The sequence below is a fragment of the Lutra lutra genome, chromosome 4 (assembly GCF_902655055.1).
Source record: "Lutra lutra chromosome 4, mLutLut1.2, whole genome shotgun sequence".
In the NCBI taxonomy this organism is placed as follows: domain Eukaryota; kingdom Metazoa; phylum Chordata; class Mammalia; order Carnivora; family Mustelidae; genus Lutra; species Lutra lutra.
In genome coordinates, this window is record NC_062281.1 from 122,551,807 (window position 1) to 122,566,201 (window position 14,395).

Below are 14,395 nucleotides of genomic sequence, written 5' to 3' on the forward strand. Positions count from 1 at the left end.
CAAGTTTTCATGATTAAATTATTGCCCCATCTACTCAGGCTGCTTTTAATATTGCCTTTGTTCATGTAACCATGGCAACAGCTTTGGTATCTATACTTCAGGTTCTGATCTCTCATTCCACAATGGGTCACTTTGCTCTGCATCATTCGTAACAGAAATCATCTGAGGGCACAGGCAGTCTTGGAATAGGATTATATTTTTCATGTCCTTTCTGTTAAGGGCTGAGTTGTGTCCTCCCAATATCCTTACATTGAATCCTAACTCCTAGGACTTTAGTATGTGACTGTATTTGGAGATAGGGTCATTAAAGAGGTAATTATATTAAAATCAGAGCCCTATTAGGATAGGCCCTGATCCAGTATGACTAATATCCTTATAAGAAAACTCTTAATCTCACAAAACAAACTGAGGGTTGATGGGGGGAGGGGGGTTGGGAGAGGGAGGGTGGGGTTATGGACATTGGGGAGGGTATGTGCTATGGTGAGTGCTGTGAAGTGTGTAAACCTGGCGATTCACAGACCTGTACCCCTGGGGATAAAAATATATGTTTATAAAAAATAAAATTAATAATAAAAAAAAAGAAAATGAAATTCAGACACAGATGTGCACAGATGAAGACCATGTGAAGACACAGGTTGAAGATGGCCATTTACAAGTTAAGGAGAGAGACCTCAGAAGAAACCAACTGCAACATCTTGATTTCAGATTTAGGTCTTTAGAGCTGTGAGAAGATAAATTTCTGTTCTTTAAGTCACCCAATCTGTGTTACTTTGTTACATGGCAACCTTAGCAAACTAATACAACTACCTTCTTTTCTAAATTTTTACTCTTCCTTCCCGAATATCACTAGCCCTTGAAAGTTTGAAATATATTCTGAGCTTCATGTTTATGCAAACTTTCAGGTTTGTTTGCTTTCCCTGCATCTCCTAGATCACCAATAAATCTGACCATATGATTTTTCCCAGATTATCTCCTTCTCTGATACTAACAGTCACATATTTCCTAGTTTTTGCAACATATCAAATAGGAGATCTTTTAGGAAGTTCCCATAAATCAGAAAGGGTTTGTTTATCATAGAGCTAGGTCATCTGAAGAGGAAGTTTTTCCATCTATGACATGTAGCTGTATCATTTAAAATGGAGCTTGGGGAGAAAATACCAACAGATTCAGATTCATTTAGACTATGAATGTACATAGGTTGCACATTCTTATTTTTCTGTCTTATAAGCTTGCCTATTCTAACATTCTATAGCAATGAAAAAAATACAAAGACACTGAAACAGATGATTAAAACTTGGTATTTGGCCTGGGATGCGTGTCCACTGAGATTCAAGTTTGGGCTGGGGGGGAAATCAAGGTCATCCTGTTAGGGCAGGCAATCATCCAAATGCTGTGTAGAACTAAGGAAGCCCAGGGAGGCCTTTGTTTTCCAAATCTTTCCTCGGCTCACAAGCCGGGGTTAGACAGGCTATTGTCAAAGAATTTATGTTTCGGGTCAGGAAGACTTTCAGTCTTTAAAAATTCTTCAGAAATCCAATATATGATCAGAGGAGCCGAGCAGTATTTGGCTCTATGGTGGTAATGCAATGAAAGTGACTTTATTTAGGGTTATCATTAGTCTGACAAATTGGAAAAACAAATGAAACAATCCTTTCCTTTGGACGATGTCGGGGGCTACTTGAGATCATTCCCTAATTAGGGATTAAAAGCAGTAGCTCTCTGGGGATTTGGATGTTAAGCCTGGACTTCATGTGCCACAAAGTTTAAAGGGCAAGTATGATGATGGGCATGTCATGCTCTGTGCATTGAGTAATTTCTAAAGGCTTCCTATGAGGGCAGTGTGCAAACAGCTCTGTATAATCATGCTTAATGAGAAATCATATTTTAATGTATAATCACGAAATGGTTACTTAGATAGTCTTAGAAGTCTGAAATTTGTCATGTTCCTATAGGAAGCAGGCTCATGTGCGGATATATTCCTTGTCATTCCATTAACCATAAATCTCTGTTAATAGGCACTTCTGATATATTGATAATGAAAGGATGACTAATGTTTCTAATGATGACCCAAAGGCATGAAAAAATTCTTAAATGCTTTTTGAATCTTCAAAGAGAATAAATTATATTTCTCATGACCCAAATTTATTTTTATCATATTCTAATTCCCTGGAAAGTAGTAATTTGTATATAGTTTAATACACATATTCAACATGGTAAATGCAAAAGTAGGGGTTCTGGAATCAAACAACTTGATGTATGTCATGGCTCTTCATTTGCTAGCCCAGTGATTTCAGAGGAGTTCTGTAACATCACTTACCCTTGGTCTTTGCATCTGAAAAATGGGCTTTCAGTATCTACCTTGCAGGACATTGTGAGAACTAAATGATACAAAATATAGTGGAACCTGCTTGCCACAGATAGGGGTCAGAAAATGTTTAATTCCTGTCTTCCTTGTCTAACACATTAGTCAAAACACCCCATTTGCTGACCACATCAGATAAGGAATTTGCTCCCCATCTAAACAGATTAGGGGCATGGAAAAAAGCTTGTGATAAGAATAGTAGGAGAATGTGTCCATTGGAGGTGGGGCTGTCTTTTACCTAGGCTTGTATTCAGGGCTCTGGCTGCTGTGGCTTTAATTTGCAGGCTTATTTTCTTTAGGATAATGAATTTTTATTTAAATTTGGTGAATTTCCTTTGAGCTCCTTTTAAGTCATCTGAACACAGGAAACACTTTTTCATGCTTTTAGAGTTTTTCTGATTGACTTTGTTCTCCAAAAAGGGCTGATTTTAATATTCTAAGTGATAAAAAGTGCCTTTGACACGATTGAAGCAATTTAATTAGTAAATCCAGAAATTATAAAGGATTGGAAATCACACCCTCCATGCTTTTAATAAAACAGAGTAGTGAAACTTCTGATAGGTACATACCACATGTTGAAAGAATTCTGCACCACACACATTGAAAGAAACGAAGAAATTGAGATAACTTGGGGAGCAACCTACTAAGGGAATTACATGAGTAGGCCATTATGTGATCAGTATACATCATGGGTCAAAACTTTTGTGGTTTCATAATTTAGACAAAGTACATGTTCAGCATTGAATAATGCAAAATCATTAAAGCCACACGTTGAAATTCAACATATCAGGTAGGAAAAGGGGGCTAGCATAATCGTGAGACAGTCTAATTTTTGAATTAGTTGACCTCAGAGTATCTTAATCCTGGAAAAAGTAATATGCAAAGGATCATTTAATATTGTAGCTAATAGGACTTTTAGTATCAGGCTGTCCCTCTCATGATGATGGCATATGAATTATTTTTAGTCAGCTTACTATGAGTACTTACCTATAGTATGTCATCACTAAACAGGGAACATGGCTGTAACTACTAGGCATAAACATAATAACATGTTCAACTGTAAAACTATCTACAGTATATAAATACTGATGCTGTACTCAAAAGCACCATCATTTTTTATTGCCTTGGTAATGGAGTGTTCCAGAGAGACATGTATATGGATGATTAGGGATTGGTGGATTCTGTTCCCGTATTTTCAAATATTAAAGAGCAACCTTGATCACTAGTGGTTGGAGGAATCAAAAAGTAGCTGATTCTTCCTAAGAAAACAAATTAGAGGGTCAAACTCTGATAATGTTTCATTATAAATTGTAGGTAATGATAGGAATATCAACAAGTACACTTCAAATACAGTAGGTAAAAACACAGGCTGATACTAATAATTCTAATAATATTAGGGCATCCTATGAAGAATTATAATGTAGTTTTTACTCATAATAGCAGTTTATAAATAATGGGGAAAATTGGGTAATTGGATCTTTTTCAATGTTATTTTAATGATATTTTAATTCAAGATGATAGGGTACTCTAATTGATAGTAAAGTTTTTGAAATGTGAGATTAGTCAATGGCAGGGTAAGTTTAAGAGACACTTGGAGATTTGGAGAGCTAAAACTTCAACCAGAGGAAGTGAAGCATGTGCGTGGGTAGAGAATCAGAAGAGAATCATACTAATGAGCCTAAGACATAGTATGTTTTGACCTAATTCTTATTCACAATGATGTTTCCATGTTTTTGCTTTTGCACTGAACCAGTTTTTGCAAAATGTGAGTATCTGGGGATGGAGGACGTTTCAGAGAAACTCTGAGATGGGTGGATCTGTTCTAAGAGTTGAGTAAGGCTTGTGAGTCATGGTGCAACTCCCTGAAACTTGGTGAGGTCAAGCTGACCTTTGGGACATGCCGGCTGTATATCTTCTTTATCTGTTATACTCTGATAAAAGCTGGTCATGACTTGTCCATTTGAAGGGTCATTTTTGGTATCATCTGAGCAGAAAATTCCTTCGGATCTTCATTTTTGTTCAGAGATGCCACATTCTCTAGCCAATTTCTCATAACGTATGGAAATTGTGATTCCCGATAAATTATTACTAATATTAGAAGAAGGTAGCTTTTGACCCACTACCAATGTTTCAAGCTTTGGCAACTCTGTGGTAATTCCTAAAATCTCAGTTGTAGTCAAGATATATATGCCAAGTACTTTGAATATTCTTTGTAGATAATTAAGTTTTCCAATACTGGCAAAATAAAATGTATCATTTCCCCAAATTTCAAAGAGTACACTGAGTTTTCGGCACTGTTGAGAATAAAGTAGAGGTATTTCATACATGTGAATATAAGGTCACTGTAGAAACTGCCTCTAAATCACTGTACAATTTTTGGGACCTCACCTTGAGAATAGTTACAATCTATGCAGATCACTGCTGGCATCTTTGCTGTGGGAACTAAATTCCCTTTAACGTGTAGTTATATTTCCATTAATAAAGAATTGAGATGGCACATATGGTTTGCCTAGAGCTGGTTGTTTCATTATTTCCTTTCTTTCTTTCTTTCTTTCTTTTTTTTTTTTTTTTTCAATGAGCCTTAAAGCCCTAATTTGCTTCAGCTGCTGTAAATTGGTTTCTGGTAATTTTCACATCTTCGTCTTGCATTGACATCATAAATATAAGGGCACATATTAAATCCTTAATTATATTTGTGGGAACCCATGACCTGCCAGGACTAAAGTCTGTGTTAAGGATATCTCTAGGCATATTTCTCTTCGCATTATGCAAAGAAGTCAAGAAGGTCTAAGTAGGAATAAACATTGTCCAATCAGGAAGAGATCAGTTTCAGAGAAATAATTAGACTCTGTCTTATGCATTACCATGCGATTATGAAACAAATGATGCACCATGAAATGTCTTTATGTTATTTTCTAGAGTCCTGAGGGTACTAAAATGACATGAAGGTAAAGAGAAGAGAGTAACTTCTTTGTTACTAGGGGGCAGAGTTGACTGTCAGTAAACCTGTGAATTAAGGTAGTATTTATTTTTTGGCATCCTCTTACTTCTTCTTTTAGTGCCCCATTTCTCTTTCAGAGTGTTCTCTTCTTTGCTTACAGCTACAATCAATTAAGTTCCACCAAGAGTAGCTGGGAGCGGTTTATATTGCCTTTTTGGAGGGCTTTTTTCTTGCAATTTAGTGAGAGAGTTTTGATGACAAAAAAAGTTCAAAATAGAAAAAAGAATGAATTTCTAATGGTGGAATTTCAAACTTCATACTTGACACTTAGATACAGAGAGCTACCTGTCAGAAGAAATCATTCTGATTACTACCTACTCCAAATGGGCTCTGCTTGGGTAAAGCTCCCCATGGGAGTGCAGCACACATGCTTTGGAATTGGCATGCCTAAAGAGGGGACTGAAGAGTTTGTTTCTTCCATGCTGATCATGGCAGATCTTAGGTAGGGCCATTAGGTAACTTATCATGCAATTAATGAAAGCCTGGCTATCTTGGCCCACCTGGAAAAGGCTTTGAGGGCCATTGTAGACCCAGAGCCTCTTTGAGTCTGCTGAGGTAGGTTGGGTCCGCATGACAACTTGACTTCTCCCTCTGCATATTTGTGCTTGCCATCTCTCTTCTCCAGGTGTTGCTACTGTGGGAACTCTGTAATCAACATGCTACATGCTACATGTGAAACTCTATCCCAGAATTCTCCAGGAACTAAAATAACTATGGACAAGAAACTAATTTGCCTCCTCAGAAATCCTGTAGAGTTTTCCCAGTGGTGGTGGTGATGGTCTTAAAAGGGGACACAGTGTGGGACAAAGGGAGGTACTCAGGGCAGGCTTTCAATGGCTCAGAAAGAGCCCTCAGGAGAAAGAAGTGGGGATGTTATGTAGCCCCTCTAGAAAATCCCCATGCCCTGGACCCACCCTGCCTAGGTTAAAAAAAAAAAAAAAACTGGCTTTATCACTTATAAGTCTGGTTACCGGGCCAGTTACTTAATCTCTCAGTGCCTCAATTTCCTTATTAGTACAATGGAGATAAATAATAAAAATGATGATGGTATGAGACATAGATGACTTAAGATATATATATGTAAAAGGCTGATAATGGTTCCTCATATATAGTAAGGGATAAGTAAAAGTGTTGATAATTAAACTTATTTTTCTGTAAGTGTTTGCACTGGGAAGAGTTTCACAGGAAAGCAATTTCTATTTTTTTTATTTTCATATTTTTTAAAATTTAAAAAATACTTCACTTATTTATTTGAGAGGGAGAGAGACAGAGACAGAGAGAGAGACAGAGAGAGAGAAAGAGAGAGAGAGCACACGAGCAGGGGGAGGGAGAAGCAGGCTCCCCACTGAGCAGAGAGCCCAACATGGGGCTTGATCCCAGGACCTGAGCCAAAGGCAGATGCTTAATTGACTGACCTACCCACGTGCCCAGGAAAGTAATTTCTAGGGGGTAATTGATTTTCCAAGTCACTTACAAATGTTACCATTGTTATTTAAATCAGCAAACTTTTAAAACATCTTATGAAGATACAGTGTTGATAGCTTTCATGTTTTCCTCAAATGCTACCTCTACCTCTCAGTTACTGGTAGTGGTTTTAGGTTGAGTTAGACAGTCACCTGTGCTAGTAAAAGGTAAATTGATGAATGAAAATAGTATATTTTACTTCTAGTTCACTTAACTCATTTCAAAGGATTTAGGAGACATGTGAATATACATTATTTTCATTTTAAAAGCTGAAACCTATATTTTAATCAGACTTCCTTAGTTTTTACCCAGTGTCCTTTATCCCATCCAGGATACCATATTACATTTAGTCATTATGTCTCAAGCTCTTCTTGGCTGTGACAGTTTCTCAGACTTGTTTTCAGTGACTTTGATAGTTTTGAGGAGTGCTGTCAGGTATTGTGTAGACTGTCTCTCAGTTGAGATTTGTCTTATGGTTTTCTTATAATTTGATTGGGGTCTGAACTCACCATCAACTCACCATCTCTCAGAGCATCATCTCAAAGATGTGTACTATTAACATGAATCTTCACTATTGATGTTGACCTTGGTCACCTGGCTGAGGTAGTGTTTATCAGCTCTTTCCATTGAAATGTTATTCTTTTGCCCACTTTCCAAACTCTATTCTTTGGCAGGAAGTTACTATGTATAACCCACACTTGAGAATGGCAGAGTTACACTTCATCTTCTTATGGATAGAATATCTACATAAATTATTTGGAAATTTTCTGCCTAGGAGATTTGTCTCTTCTCCCTCATTTATTTAGTCATTTATTTTTATCAATACGGATTCATGGGTATCTATTTTACCTTTTGGATTGTAATCCAAATGTACTTCATTTATTTTGTTGCCTAAATTTTCTTTATTGTTTGAATATTTATTTATTTGTTTGTTTGTTTGGAGAGTGTGCAAGGTGGGAAGGAGCAGAGGGAGAAGGAGAGAGAAACTTCAGTAACCTCTGTGCTCAGCACAGAGCCTGACCCAGGGTTCCTTCCCATGACCTTGAGTTCATGTCCTGAGCTGAAACCAAGAGTCACTTAACTTAACTCACTTAACTCACTGAGCCACCCAGCTGTCCTTATTTATCTATTTGAGAGAGAGAGAGAGAGAGCTTGCACGAGCAGGGGCAGGGAAGGACACAGGGAGAGAGAGAATCCCAAGCAGATTCCTCACTAACTGAGAAGAGCCTAGTGTGGGCTCAAACATACAACCTCGAGATCATACCTGAGCCAAAATCAAGAGTCCAAATTGTAACTGACTGAGCCACCCAGGTGACCTTGTTTTTGTTTTGTTTTTGTTTTTGTTTTTGCATTTTTTTTTAAGATTTTATTTATTTATTTGACAGAGAGAAATCACAAGTAAGCAGAGAGGCAGGCAGAGAGAGAGGAGGAAGCAGGCTCCCTGCCGAGCAGAAAGCCCGATGTGGGGCTCGAACCCAGGACCTGGGATCATGACCTGAGCCGAAGGCAGTGGCTTAACCCACTGAGCCACCCAGGCGCCCCTGTTTTTGCATTTTAAGGCAAAATTGTTTAAGTGGGACTGAGATGATTCATTTTCTCTGTGGCCTGGGGGTCTCAAAGAACCTAGATAGAGAAGGTAATGCGTATCAGCAAGTTTCTATTTAATCTCTAGACAACTAGAATTTTTAAATAAAGAAGATAGCTTCTTTTAATTGGTAATATTTCTTAACTGAATTAGAATTACTCACGGAATTATTTGTTTTCTCTCTTGTACAGCTCCAAGGTGTTGCCTCTTTGACTTCAATTGTGTTTGTAAGTAGCTTCCTTTGTATGCAGACATTTTTATTGTTTGGAAGAATTCAGTAGCTTAGGCCTCAGTAAATATTAGGGTAATAATTATGAAGTAGTATGATTGAGTTGGTTATCACCCAGGGGTGACTTAAAGTTCAATGTTAAGAGAGATGCTTATGCATTTGATTATGCTTAGTACAATTAACTATGTTAAGCGGCTACTTTAGAAAGTGTATTATGAGGACTTCATTCTAGTCACAGTGGTGCGACAATTCCAACAGTCTTGAACGTTTGTGTATTCATAATGAAGAAAATATGCGTATTTTTAAATGACCCACGTAGTCACATGACCATTTTATCAATATCAATTTTTACTGCACACCCACAAGATATGTAGAACGCCTTTCAAAGCTGGTCTTTATGAAAATATTTTGAATATGACAGACAAATATTCAAGGGTACTTAAAATGAAAGACATATTCATGGGTTTTTATTCATTTATTTAAAGATTTTATTTATCTGACAGAGAGAGGGAGAGAGGAAACACAAGCAGAGGGGGGTGGGAGAGGGAGAAGCCGACTTCCCGCTGAGCAGGGAGCCCAACAAGGGGCTGGATCTCAGGACCCTAGGCTCATGACCTGAGCCGAAGGCAGATGCTTAATGACTGAGCCACTTAGGCACCCCTATTCACAGGTATTTAAAATTAAATATGAAGGTCTGCTTCTATGAAGAGATGAAGCCAAACTCAGTTTGGGCAACTTAGATAAGTACAGCTAGCTGGCATTATTTGGAAATTAACCGTAATTCTGCGTAGTGAACTTCTTTTGGTTTTGCAGATATTATATTAGTTACAGGATTTCGGTGCCCCCAAACGTTAATGATAATGCTAATCACATTTACACCTTTTTTTTTAAAGATTTTATTTATTTATTTGACAGATAGAGATCACAAGTAGGCAGAGAGAGAGAGAGGAAGGGAAGCATGCTCCCCGCTGAGCAGAGAGCCGGATGTGGGGCTCGATCCCAGGACCCTGGGATCATGACCTGAGCCGAAGGCAGAGGCTTTAACCCACTGAGCCACACAGGCATCCCACATTTACATCTTTTGAGTGTCTAAGATATGCTAGGCATTCCTGGGGAACTTTGCAAATAAAATCTCTATGATAATTCTACCAAATTAGCATCATTGCTATTTCCTTCTCACAACTGAAGACAGTTGTCACTCAGAGAGCAAGTGCCTGGCCTTATTTCTTTTCTGTCAACACACCAAACTGGCTTCAACTCAGGACCCCTGGGCTGGTCTTTTTGCTTTGATTAATCTGCTCCATCCCAGCCTTTGCCCTGTGTCATTCAGATCTGCTTGTTGAGGTCCTCCCTGACTACCCAAATGTGCTATCCCACTGTAGCCTCCCTCCACTCACTCTGTACAGATTTAATGTTATTTAAAATTATTTTCTTCCTTTATTTATTTTCTTCTCCCCACCGGAGGTAATTTAACTTAGAGGATTTTGCCTTCACCAAATGGGAACTGTAGTCTTGTTCCCCCCCACTGCAGTCCAGAGTAGGTGTACCATACATATTTGTTGGCTGAATTAACAGATAAATCCTATAGACCTAGTGAAGGCTAGAGCTGGGATTTGAATCCAAGTCTGTTTGGCTTCAGGGTCCATGTGCTTTCCGCTCTATTACTTTGTTTTCCAGCTGGGTCTAGTCTTTAATATCTGAATAAATATCAAATATCCAGGCCTGATCCATGATATTTGATCAAAAACACATTCAAGTTTTGGCAAATAATAGATTCTACTAAAAATAAAAGCCGATTGCTTCAAAGATTCCATAATATTATGCTTCTCTCTGCCGGTGAGGAAGTGACCCTAGTTAACAGGCAACTGTCATAATAATGCTAAATATTTGTTATATTTTTATAGACTTACCATACATTTCACAGACTCTGAGCACTTCAGAAAGTGATTCTTTGTTGATTAATTTGAAGTGTTGTAGAGATATAAAAGTAGAAAAAAAAACTACTTTGTATTAAAAAAGAAAAAATCTTTCACCATCCAGAGTTTTTCCAAGTTTGGATTATCCTTCCCAATAGTTAGATGGAATTACTGAGGTTTCACTGAATCTCTAAACTCTTTTTCTCACCAACAGATGTGTACAAATGTCTCTTTTTGGGGGTATGTAAACCATCACGATTTCAGGAAATGAGGCCATGGTTGAGACATTTGAAAGAAAACAAAGTGTTGCGGAACAGCTGACTGCATAACTAAGAAATCAATCATGGCCCAGGCTGCTTTATTGGCATAATTGGCAATGATTTATAGAATGATGGCAGGGGTCCAAATGGGCATGTGTATCCTTAATACCATTATAGCATTCTGGCATGGATCTTCGTCAACACGACATAATTGGACTGGGGAAGAAGTTTTAGAGACACCTATTTAAATTAGCTAATAACCAACAAGAAAATATTACCCAGGAATTTATTTTGTCAAATAGTGGGAACACTTATGAGGTGATTTAATGAAGTCCTCAAACAAAATTGTGCCTATAACAAATAAAGCAGAAAATATCTCTCAAGTGTTTGTGTAATATCTAGTGTTTTATATCTATCTGGTGTGATAATGCTTTATTAGCCAATATTGTCATATGAAAAAAAGTTCTGTACAGAAAATAATTATGTCCATTGAGCTCTGAGGACACGGGAAAGGGACTTAGAGGCAGTGAGTGTGCCATTGGCCAACTGATAGATTTGGTTCATTTCAAAGGAGTAATGTAAGGTTTATTTACTGTGCTGCATCTTGTAACTTACTTGTTAAATTTATTCAGGAAAGATGGCTTTAGTGATTTTTCTGGAAACTAACTAGTGGGTTGTGAGAGATAATTAACAAAACTTCCTGTTTCTTCTCTTGGAACAGATGGATATTTTTGAAATGCAGCAGAACATTGAGCTCAGTTTGAGGGCATGCATAGTTGAGTTGCTTCTATTTGTATAATGAGGTGCTACTTGCCTGTATTCCAGAGGTCTACAGCCTTTTATCTGCAGAGTCATACAACTGGTTTCCACGGAACTAAGCAGCTAAATGTAGCAGCCAATATTGGCGTCAGAACCAGACTTTTAAGGACACTGCCCCAAAGCAGCGCTTTTTCTCCCCTCTCTTGTTTATTTTTCTACCTGATAAAACACATCTCGTCTACCTTATTATCCTAGCTATATGGGTGCCAGCATTTGAAAATGACCTAGTTCTCTGGGTGGAACTTCCTGAAAGGGCAGGTATGAAGCAAAGGTTCATTGCTTAAGTGTCAGGGTTTGGAATCTAGAATCAGTAAAATTCTTAAAAGACAGGGCAAGAGAGAGGGGCAGGGGAAGGACAGCCCATGCACAAAAATTTCCCTGTTTACTGAATATTCAGATGAGAACTGCTCCTAGTGGTTTTGGCAAATGTGGATCATTATAGCAGAAAGCAGGGGCTTTTAATGGCATTTTCATGTTTCTGATATATTTCTTAGACCCAAATGACCAATGTAGGTGTAAATTCTATTGATAACTCTTGAGAGAACATTGCATGTTTATCTATTTGCTCTTTATGAGGGGAGAATTTACCATGAAGCTAATAAAGCTTGGCCTTTTATTTGCAAGGACCCCTCCCAAACTCTTCCAACGAGGAAAGATAGGATTCTGTATGTAATTTTGTACTCAGTTTTCTTAAAGAGTCCCTTCCCTCCCCCAAAATGAATAAGGTTCACATCCACACAACCTAGATCAGCTCCTGTTTGGAAGAAGGAGGTAGAAAGGGCTTTCTGGTTTTTAGAAGATAAACGATGTCTCAGTAGTTTCTGTGGGAGAAGGAACATGGTTTGACTTAGCCCACTGTCTTTAACTTAACTTGATTGCAAATGAAAAACCCAGACAAAAGGATGGAGAAATGTAGAGGGAGCCATGAGACTACCATGAAATTTGATAGCTATTCAATTTTTTACTGTCTTTGAGCAAGAGAGATAAATAATGGGGGCTTAGGAAAGCTGCTTTTGGTTGTAAATTTGGATGGTGAGCTCCTTGAGGGCAAGTTGAAATAAATGTTCAATTTGCATTTGAAGAGGTTGCTGAGCAGTGGTCTCCAACATCAATATTTAAAAGAAGCCATAGTGGCTCATTTAGATAGCTTGGGTCCTTAATTAACTAAAACAGAAGTAGAGCTTAAATTGCTTCAAGCCAAGTGATATATTTCCTGACTCATGCACTATAATAAAGTTTAAGAATACACATTTTGGGTAAAATGCACATATAGTCCATTTTCTTCCTTACTCAAAAAAATGTGGATAGCATATTTATTATTTAAAGTCCATATACTTACTGTGATATTAAGTTCTAATATAACTTTTCAGTTTTATCTTCTACCACCCAGCATTCCTCCATCCATGTTCCTTTCTCACCAGAACACAAAGCACCTCCAAATATTCTGCTCTGTTGAGGTTGAATGCTTTCACTTCTTACCTGCCAAATACAGTATCTTACACACAGTAATCCTGTAATGAAAGTCTGTTACATTATTACTTCATCTATGGAAAAAAAAAAAAAAAAAAAACAGCACTTGCTCCAGGCGAGCATGGAAGGATTTGCTCCTATACTGAGCATAATTTTGTATGCTTATTTCAGGAAGAAGTCCATATTCTTTGATACACAATACCGGAAATAGTTTTGAATCTAGTCTTTGCTTCCTTCTCCAGTTTCATCTCTTACCATCTTTGTTAGTTGTTCATGACTTGTACTGCCTCCTGGCCTTCACACATATTGCTCAGAACACCTGGAATGTTTCTTTTACCCCATCTATTTCGACTTCCTTCCCTTGACTAATTTGTCCTGGTCCTTTAAGGATCACTAAGCTCAGGGGTCACCTCCTCAGTCACCACCTCTCACCCAGACTCCCCCCACCCCCCACCCACTGCCTCCATGGGGTTCACTCTTCCTTTTATATGCTTTTATGTCCTCTTATGGTTACTCTACAATAGCAATGATCACATTTTTTGGGGGGGAGGAAATTTGCTGTTTATTTAATTGTATTTCCTCATTAGACATAATAGTTCTTAAAGAGCATGATGTCTTATTTACTGTGGTATCCCTAGACAAAATATAGTGTTCAGCCCAAATATTTATAGAATAAATATATTCCAGTTATCTATAGACAACTAGTTATGAGAGTTATAGATATAGAGGAATGCATTTTGCTTACATATCCTTGAGTTCATTAGAAGAAGCTTGCTAAAGTGGAGAAGTGTTACTATATAGCACTTATACTGCCAAAAGTATAAGTTAGATGTCAAGAAAATTCTCCTACAAAGTGTAGGCACATATCCCTTCTATCTCTCCTGAGGAAGAAAAAAGCTGTATCCTGCTGTTACAACTCTTATAGTAATACGTTAATATCACAGTGGGTAACATGTCTTAAAAAAATCAGAAATTGGTCCAAGGACACAGGGAAAATTGCTACTGAAAACCATTTAAGTTTTCGTACAGAGAAGCTTTTACGATATCACCTAAATGAAAAAAAAAATGTTTTTAAAGCTATATATCAAGAGCTACATTCTACATGAAAATGAAAAATAACAACAGAAGAAGAAAAATAGCACTCTGTTCATTTTATTTTTTTTAAAGAAAAGAAAACCTGGATGTATTTTGCCCTTTGAATCCTGTTTTCTTATAATAAAATACTTAAATACTTAAACTTGTGTTCTGGTGTTACTGAAGCTGTACAACATATTCTTATATTTAAAAAC